This window comes from Rhinopithecus bieti, unplaced genomic scaffold (genome assembly GCF_001698545.2).
Source record: "Rhinopithecus bieti isolate Rb0 unplaced genomic scaffold, ASM169854v2 scaffold_27611, whole genome shotgun sequence".
Taxonomy (NCBI): domain Eukaryota; kingdom Metazoa; phylum Chordata; class Mammalia; order Primates; family Cercopithecidae; genus Rhinopithecus; species Rhinopithecus bieti.
In genome coordinates, this window is record NW_016812730.1 from 621,820 (window position 1) to 631,648 (window position 9,829).

The following is a 9,829-nucleotide window of genomic DNA, read 5'->3' on the forward strand; positions in this document are numbered from 1 at the left end:
GTCTGGCCAAGACAGTGATGCTACTTGGGAGGCTGAGGCAGGAGAATCGCTTGAATCTGGGAGGCAGAGGTTGCAGTGAGCCAAGTTCTTATGTGGACATAAGTTTTCAGTTCATTTCACTACCAAAGTGTATGGTAAGAATATGTCTAGTTTTGTTGGAAACTGCAAACTGCCTTCTGAAGTGGCTGTACCGATTTGCATTTCCACCAGCAGTGAATGAGAGTCCTCTTGCTCCACATTCTTGCCAGTTATTTGGTGTTTTCAGCCTTCCAGGCTTTGGTCATTGTAATAGGTGCGTATCTCATTGTTGTTTTAATTTGTATTTCCCTGATGACATATGATGTGGAGCATCTTTCATAGGCTTATCTTCTTGTAGATCTTCTTCTTTTATAAATGTATACTTTAAAAATTGTCATTTATGGCTCCCCACTGCAGCCGCGTCTCCTCCTTCCCTTCGCTGACCACTTTTGCAGGCTTCAGGGGGACCAGGGAACAAAACTGGAGGCTGGCAGCCCCAGTCTGCTACCAGCCAGGGAGAACAAGCCACAATTACAAATTATCACAACAATTGGTGCTGGTACTTGGGGGATCTGCAAAGTGAGGAGGCCCCAGCTTCTCATTGTACAGGGGTCTATTTGGCAGTGACCTTGTTCTGGACATGGTGATATTCCTTTAGCCTGAAGGAATTGATGTTGATGAACCTGGTGGCATCGATTGGCTCCTAATCGCCCTGCACATTCATGCTCAACAGCTCCTCATTGTAGAAAGACAGTGGGGACTCCCGCAGAGGATATACACCTGGCCCTTGAGGACAAACACCTGCGCTTTCCCTTCTACTCACTCCTGGGACTTGGTGATGCAGTGGTGGACACATTCACACTCAGGGCTGTGCCAGAAACCGGTGTACAACAGCTCAGCCAATTTCAAGTCCAGGCCTTGTTTGATTTTGCACACTTCCTGGTCTATGGTGACGGCCTCAATGTCTAAATGAGCATGGTAAAGGTAAAGGATGGTGCCTGCTGGGGTCTTGTAGATACCTCGGGACCTCATTCCAATGAAGCGGTTCTCCATGATGTCAATACGGCCAACATGGTGCTTGCCCACGACTTCGTTCAGGTACACAAAGAGCTCCAAGGAGGTCTGGTGGATGGTGCCATCTTTGACATTGGTCACCTTCACCAGGACCCCTTTTGTGAACTCAATCTCAAGAATGTCAGGGTTTTTGGGAGCGCTTTAGATGGGTCCTGGGTCTTCATGCAGCGACCTGGAGGTGCTTGGTTCTTGGGGCTCTCCAGGATTCCAGCCTCATAGCTGATGTGCACGAGGTTCTCATCCATGCTCCACGGGTTCCTGGGAGTGACTGGGATGGGAATCCCATGTGGCTTTGCATATTCCATCAGATTGTTGCAGCCCTTGAATTGATTGTAGAACTCGGACATCCTCCAGGGAGCAATGACCTTCATCTGGGGGGCCAGCGAGTAGCAGGTGAGCTGAATCGGACTTGATCATTGCCCTTACCTGTGGTGCCATGGGACACACACTTGGCCCCCTCCTGCTGGGTGATTTCTACTTGTTTGCAGGTGATGCAGGGCCTGGGGAGAGAGCTGCCTAGGAGGTAGTGGTCCTCATACAGCATACTGGACTGGATGGCCAGCCAGATGAACTCCTCCACAAACTCTCTGCTGACATCCTCAATGAACACCTTTTTGGCCCGAAGCTTCAGTGCCTGGCTTCCTCGAAGTCTTCCTTCTGGCTGGTGTTGCCCAGGTAGGTACTGATGTCATTGCCTTCTTCCTTCAGCCACAACAAGCTGCAGGAGGTGTTAGCCTGCCACTGTAGGCCAGAACCATGAAGCCTTTGCTGGACACAGCATCTGAGATTGGAGGCGTGAGTTCCCAGCATCTGGAATCTGTCTTCACAGCTCAGTGAACCACTTTGGCCCTGGCAGTGGTGGCAGATGATAGAGCCTAGATCTTCTTTAGTGATGCATCTGCTAAAGTCCTTGGTTCATTTTATTTTGTGTTTTGAAATTTTTGTGGGTACATAGTAGGTGTATATATTTACGAGGTACATGAGATATTTTGATACAGGTATACAATTCATAATAATCATATCAGTTAAATGGGGTATCATCACATCAAGCATTTATCCTTTGTTTTACAAACAATCCAATTATTATTTTTTATTTTTAAATTTTATTTATTTATTATTTATTTATTTTTTGAGATGGAGTTTCGCTCTTGTTGCCCAGGCTGGAGTGCAATGGCATGATCTCAGCTCACTGCAACCTCCACCTCCTGGGTTCAAGCAATTCTCCCGCCTCAGCCTCCTGAGTAGCTGGGATTACTACCCAACTACCACGCCTGGCTAATTTTGTGTTTTTAGTAGAGATGGGGTTTCTCCATGTTGGTCAGGCTGGTCTCAAACTCCTGACCTCAGGTGATCTGCCTCCCTCGGCCTCCCAAAGTGCTGGGATTACAGGCGTGTGCCACTGCGCCCGGCCTATTTATTTATTTTTTGAGACCAAGTCTCACTTTGTCGCCCAGGCTGGAGTGCAGTGGTGAGATCTTGGCTCACTGTAACCTCTGCCTCCTAGGTTCAATTTATTTTCCTGCCTCAGCCTCCCAAATAGCTGGAATTACAGGTGTTTGCCACCACACTCAGCTGATTTTTGTATTTTTAGTTGAGATGGGGTTTCACCACATTGGCCTGGCTGGTCTTGAAATCCTGACTTCAGGTGATCCACCTGCCTCGGACTCCCAAAGTGCTGGGATTACAAGCGTGAACCATCACACCTGGCCTACAAACAATCAAATTATACTCTTTTTTTTTTTTTTTTTTTTTTTTTTGAGACGGGGCTGGAGTGCAGTGGCCAGATCTCAGCTCACTGCAAGCTCCGCCTCAGCCTCCGGAGCAGCTGGGACTACAGGCGCCCGCCATCTCCCCGGCTAGTTTTTTGTATTTTAGTAGAGACGGGGTTTCACCATGTTAGCCAGGATGGTCTCGATCTCCTGACCTCGTGATCCGCCCATCTCGGCCTCCCAAAGTGCTGGGATTACAGGCTTGAGCCACCGCGCCCGGCCCAAATTATACTCTTAAGTTACTTTATAATTTCTATTTAGAAAACTTTTTTCTTTTTTATAGTGATGGGGTCTTGCTATGCTGCCCAGGCTGGTCTTGAACTCCTGGGCTCAAGTGAACTGCCCCTCTAGGCCTCCCAAAGTGCTGGGATTACAGACATGAGCCATTGTGCCTGGCCTGACAGTTCACATTTTTTTTCAGAGTGCCTGATAGAGTGCTATAAAGTGCATTTGTACCTTGCTTTTCTATTCTCTCAAAATTATAGAAGATAAAGATCCAGGCTGGGCACAGTGACTCATGCCTGTAATCCCATCACTTTGGGAGGCTAAGGAGGGTGGATAACTTGAGGTCAGGAGTTCAAGACCAGCCTGGCCAAGATGGCGAAACCCCATGTCTACTAAAACACAAAAAATTAGCCGGGTGTGGTGGTGTGTGCCTGTAATCCCAGCTTCTCAGGAGCCTGAGGCAGATAACTGCTTGAACCCAGGAGGCAGAGGTTGCAGTGAGCCAAGATTGAGCCACTGCACTCCAGCCTGGGGACAGAGCGACATTCTGTCTCAAAAAAAAAAAAAAAAAAAAAGAAAGAAAAAAGATGCAAAATCGAATGTGAAAAAACATCATTCCCGCAATTATGGACCCACCGATATACATTTGGCCCATCAGCTCCTGACGCCGAAGGTGGGGTGGTGCAAGTGGCTGTCTAGCCTAACTCAGGATTAGAATTCAGAGCCTGAGATTCTGAGAGAATGCTCTTACTTGCAGGACTGGGGTAAGCTCTGTGCATGATGATCAAAGGATTGGGCTCTGGTGAAGTGTAAGAGATTGGACTGGACCTGCAGCCAGGACGCAGTATTTTCTTATCTTTAACTTCCACAAAAGCTCTGTGTTTATTCTTCTCTCACAAAAGCCAGCCTAAAGTCGCTGCTGAAGGAGTTGTTCCTCTTTGGGACAGCCATGTGTGCCCTATAAATTTTCCTCTTCAGATGGAGGAAGGGAGTGCTGGTGCGTAGCACTGTGAGCTGGACTGGAAGCATTTCTGCGGGCCCAGTGATACATTGCAGAACTACACCCTCGAGGCCACGGTTCAGTTGTGAAGGGCTAGGAAGGGTTTTTCATTTCTGGTCATATTCACCTGGAAAGGCTCAGCACTATCTCATGAACCTAGTTTCTGGGAAGTCAGGCAACCTGATTGCCACTACAACTTGGTAAATGATATACTCTAAGGGCTCATAAAAAATTAATCCAGATGCGATGCTACAAAGCTGAATACCATGAAATTCATGAGCAGAGACCTCGTTCTTACGTTGAGTCCCAGAAAGAGCCAGGCTTTGTGTTGGTCTACCAAGTGCCGAGGAGTGAAAGAGACTCTACTACCACTTTCATTGTTGAAACTGTTCTATTCTCACCTCCCTGGAAAGGGCTCTCACCTCCTGCCACAGACAACGAAAAAGTTAATAGATTGTCGTGGAAGTGGGAAAAGTTGGCCTTTGGAGAGGTTTCCAGAAGTGTTTTCCAACTTGGTCATCTTTCCAAGTCCCTTCTTTTGATTTAATGAAATAATTATTTGAAAATAATAATAGCTACTACCATTTACCAAGACCTAATATTACCAATTTATTTACATATGTTGTCTAATTCTGTACCAATCACGTACCATGTTCCGCTGGTCATATGCCCTGGGAATCAGAAAGAAGGAACTTGCAAAGTCACACGCCAGGGAAATGAGAGTCAATATTCAAGGCCTAGATTTCAAAGGGGTCAGTATTTAAACCGGAGGTTTCTATCAGACCTAGAAATGAGAGGTCGTATTCCAAACCTGCTACCATGGCCCATACTTATTTAATTTCTGCCTCATTAAGATAATGTCTGAGGTCATTTTTATTTATTTACTCTTGGAGGTAAAAGGACTGCAGGTCATGTATGTTTCAAGTGGAGAAAGTAAAAGCCTTAAATTTCTTTTTTTTTTTGTTGAGATGGGAGTCTCGGTCTTGTCACCCAGGCTGGAGTGCAGGTGGCATGATCTCAGATCACTTGCAACCTCTGTCTCCTGGGTTCAATGTGATTCTCCTGCCTTCAGCCTCCCGAGTAGCTGGACTATAGGGCGCCCACCACCGTGGCCCGGCTTAATTTTTGCATTATTAGTAGATACAGGGTTTCACCATATTGGTCAGGCTGGTCTCGAACTCGACCTCAGTGGATCCCCCTGCCTTTGGCCTTCCCAAAGTGCTGGGATCGTATATGCATGGAGCCACTGTGTCCAGCCATCTTTTTCCTTTCTTCCTTCCTAAGATTCTCTAGCCTTCTTCCATTGAGAGAGAGTACAGTCAAAGGTGCATTGAAAGAATTTTGGAGTCCTTTTTTTGTAAGCACTGCATTCCAAAATATAATCGTTAGATAGTTAGGGGCAACTTGATATTTTTAGAATTGAAAACTTATTTTAGAAAAACAAGAACAGTTTGGTATATATTAGGTAATTTGCATTTTAGCTTCTAGCATTTTTTTTTTTTTTTAGAACTGCTTAACTGTTTTAAAAAATATTCAAGGCTGGGGCACGGTGGTCCATGTCATGTAATCCCAGCACTTTGGAGGCTGAGGTGGGTGGATCACGAGGTCAGCAGATCCGAGACCATCCTGGCTAACCACGGTGAAACCCCTCTACTAAAAATACAAAAACAATTAGCTAGGTGTGGTGGTGGGGCCTGTAGTCCCAGCTACTCGGGAGGCTGAGGCAGGAGGAATGGCCGTGTGAACCCAGAGGCAGAGCTCGCAGTGAGCCGAGATCGCGCCACTGCACTCCAGCCTGGGCCAAAAGAGCGAGGACTCTGTCTCAAAAAAAAAAAAAAAAAAAAAAAAAAATTAATTTCAAACTTGGCGGGCACGGTGGCCTGTAATCCTAGAACTTTGGGAGGCTGAGGCAGGTGGATTGCCTGAGTTCAGGAGTTCGAGACCAGCCTGGGCAACAATGGTGAAACCCTGTTTCTACTAAAACACAAAAAATTAGCCGGGTGTGGTGGTGGGCACCTGTAGTCCCAGCTGCTTGGGAGGCTGAGGCAGGAGAATCGCTTGAATCCAGGAGGCAGAGGTTGCAGCAGTGAGCCAAAATCATGCCACTGCACTCCAGCCTGGGTGACAGAGTGAGACTCTGTCTCAAAAAAAAAAAAAAAAAAAGAAAGAAAAAAAAATCAAACTATTTAGGAAAGCAAAAATGAAAAGTAAGAGTGAATCACCTAAAATACTGCCACCTAGACACTGCCACAGTTAACACCGAAGGGACTTGCCTCTTTCTATGCATGCAGTCAAATAGTGATATTGTATAAAAATGTCATCATGGCATAAGTACTATTTTCAGTAAAACTGTTGAATTCAATAGAAGAAAAATAAAATGAAATATAATTGGAGGAATTCTTGGACTTCAAAAAAAATGTTTGTCCTCCCCAAGAAATATTTCCTAAAATATCCCTCTAAAGTTATAAAAGAGGTTGTGAAGAACATTTAAAAGTATTTTCTGGCTGGGCATGGTGGCTCTTGCCTGTAATCTCAACACTTTGGGAGGCCGAGGCGGGCAAATCACCTGAAGTCAGGAGTTCAAGGCCAGCCTGGCCAACATGGTGAAATCCCATCTTTACTAAAAATACAAAAATTAGTCGGGTATGACGGCGCATGCCTGTAATCCCAGCCACTCAGGAGGCTGAGGCAGAAGAATTGCTTGAACCCAGGAGGCAGAGGTTTCAGTGAGTCAAGATAGTGCCACTGCATTCCAGCCTGGGTGACAGAGTGAGACTCTGTCTCAAAAAATAAAATAAAAAATTTAAAAAATAAACGTATTTTCCACTCAATTTTAGGTAGTATAAAGTGTGAACATTATCACTCTTCCATCTTCTCTTTGCCCATCTTCATTGGCTGTTAGTTATATTATTATTTTCAAGTTATCCAGATTTACAATGCTTACTTTCTGTAATCATAGTTTTCATTGTTTTAGTATAACTTCTTGGTTTAAACGGAAGTGTTATTCCCCACCGATCTCTGTACCAAAGCTTCTCTGATCTTTACTCTGATTCACCTGTTATTTGTTTAGATTTCATTGTCAGATATTTTTTCAAGAAGGGCACTTTTGTGATATTCCCAGTTCTTTTATGTTTAAAACTATCTGTTATTGTCTTTATACTAGAAAGATGCCATGACTGAATCTGTGCTCCTGAGTCACAGTTTTTTTCTTTTCTTATTTTTTATTATTATTATTATTTTTTGAGACGGTGTCTGGCTTTGTTGCCCAGGCTGGAGTGCAATAGCGCGATCTCGGCTCATTGCAGCCTCTGCCTCCCAGGTTCAAGCAATTCTCCCACCTCAGCCTCCCGAGTAGCTGGGATTAGAGGCGCACCACCACATCCGGCTAATTTTTGTACTTTTAGTAGAGAGGGGGTTTCACCATGTGGCCAGACTGTTCCCGAACTTCTGACCTTAGGTGATCCACCCTCCTCGGCCTTCCAAAGTGCTGCGATTACAGGCGTTTCTTTTCATTAGAAAAGTTCCTTTTCATTAGAATTTGTGGATATGTCTCTAGTCTCTGCCATTGTATGTTACTAGGGATACCTGTGAAGCCAGTCTGATTTTTTTTTTTTCACCTTTGTACATATGTGCTAGTCAGGGTTCTCCAGAGAAACAGAACCAATAGGATGTGCTCTGTGTGTGATTTACTATAAGGAATTGGCTTATGCAACTATGAAAGCTAGGAAATCTCAAGACCTGGAGACAGCAAGCTGGAGTCCCAGGAGAGCCAGTCTGAGTCTGAATCTGAAGTCCTGAGAATCAAGAGAACTGAAGGTTCTAATAGTTCAGTCTAAATGCTAGCAGGCTTGACACGCAGGAAGAACCACTGTTTCAGACCAAGTCACAAGGCTAGAAAAGCTCTTGTAACCAGGCAGAAAGAATTCTCTCTTCTTCAGCCTTTTTGTTCTAGTATGTCTTCATTTGATTATTGACATTGGGGAGTACAATCTGCTTTACTCAGTCTATAAATTGAAATGTGAATCTCACCCAGAAACATTTTGACAGACACACCCAGAATAATGTTTGAGCGGATGTTTGGGCACCCCGTGGCCCAGTCAAGTTGACACATAAAATTAACCATTACAGTGGGCGATGTGCTTTCCTGGACATCTGAAGAATTCTTTCTTTGTACTTGATGTTCAGTAGTTACTAACTAAGGTAGTTTCTGTATTGAGCCTTCTATATACAATTTTCTTGGAACTAATTTGCATATCTAGATATTTTTTCTTCACTTGGGGTGAGAGTGTGGAGATTTTTCTGCTATTATATCTTTCACCACAGCTTCTGGTTCATTTGTAGTTTCTCTAGCACAGAGATGCCAATGATTATTAGTTGGAATTTTGATCCTTTACTTTTCTTTCATTTATTAGCATTATTTTTATTCTACTTGAATTCATATTTTATGCTTTGTAATTTTATCTTCAGTGGTATCTATTCTTCCTTGCCATCTTCTAGCTTATTGATTAGTCCTATGATGATATAGTTTCAGTCACATCTTCCTTTTAATGTCATTCTGTGGTTTTATCATCTTCTCTTTGAGCTCACACTTTAGAATTAATCTCATTAATGTATGTTATAGCATGAAACAAGTGTTAATAATTTCCTTCTGATCTTTAAGTTGATTTTTCTTCAAGTTCTTTTCTGTGCTTCCCTCCTTCCTTTCTCTCTCTCTCCCTCCTTCTTTCTCTCTCTCTTCTTTCCTTCTTTCTTTTCCTATAGTGTATTTTCAGAGCTTCCATCACATTTATTTTCATTTTTTTTCCTGCTTGGTCAGTTCCGTTCAGACTTGACGCTGTTATGATGTGGAAGACTTTTTGACTTGATTCCCACTGTATTCAGTGTGGTTTTCTCTTGGGCAAGGGTTTGAATCTCAGTACTTTTTCTTCTGTTTATTTTAAGAAGCTAATACAACTTTGGGGGAGCTGAACTTTGGGTTAACAGCTGAGTTAAACCAGCTCTCTCTTGTTTCTCTTAGATTGTTGTCTTCCTTTCCCTAATCATTACTTTTTGAAATATAGCATTAGGTTACACCCTTTTCCTTGTCGGGTTGTCTTTGGTGAATCCATGCCTAAGAGTTCTTAAATCTATGTTTTGCTCACATTTTATTTCCTTTCATGTTTTCAGAAGTCTTAACCCAGAAATAGGAATTGTATAAGAGGAAACTGAATAATTTGACTTGCATTTAACTTAAAACAACTTTAAAAAAATTCAGGAAGCACCATCTCAAGGAAACTGTATTATACAGGGAAAGAGAACTGGACTGAGCACCACATAACCTTAAATTCTAGCCCCAGCTCTGGTATATATAGCTGAAACTATTGAAGGGATATATATATATAAGTGAATTCTCAGTTGTAAAATGAGTTGATTGTATCTACCATGACTACTTCATAGAGCTATTGTAAGGGTCAAATGAAATAATTAAACGAAAGGACTTTGTAAATAGCAAAGTAATATTCAATATAAGGTGTTGTCATTATTTTATTATGGTTGTTATTATTGAATCTTTATTTGTAGAAGATCATCATAAAGACGGTTAGATGAGAAGTTCTTTTTTTTTTTTTTTGACAAAGAGTCCTGCTCTGTCACCAGGCTGGAGTGCAGTGGCGTAATCTCGACTCACTGCAACCTCCGCCTCCCAGATTCAAGCGATTCTTCTGCCTCAGCCTCCCGAGTAGCTGGGACTACAGGTGCCCGCCAC

The 9,829-nt window shown here is 43.4% G+C and overlaps 1 pseudogene; it reads right to left on the reverse strand.

Moving 5' to 3' along the window:
* Positions 1 to 631: 631 nt before the first annotated feature.
* LOC108545137 (argininosuccinate synthase pseudogene) lies at positions 632 to 4,606 on the reverse strand (annotated as a pseudogene).
* Positions 4,607 to 9,829: the final 5,223 nt, after the last annotated feature.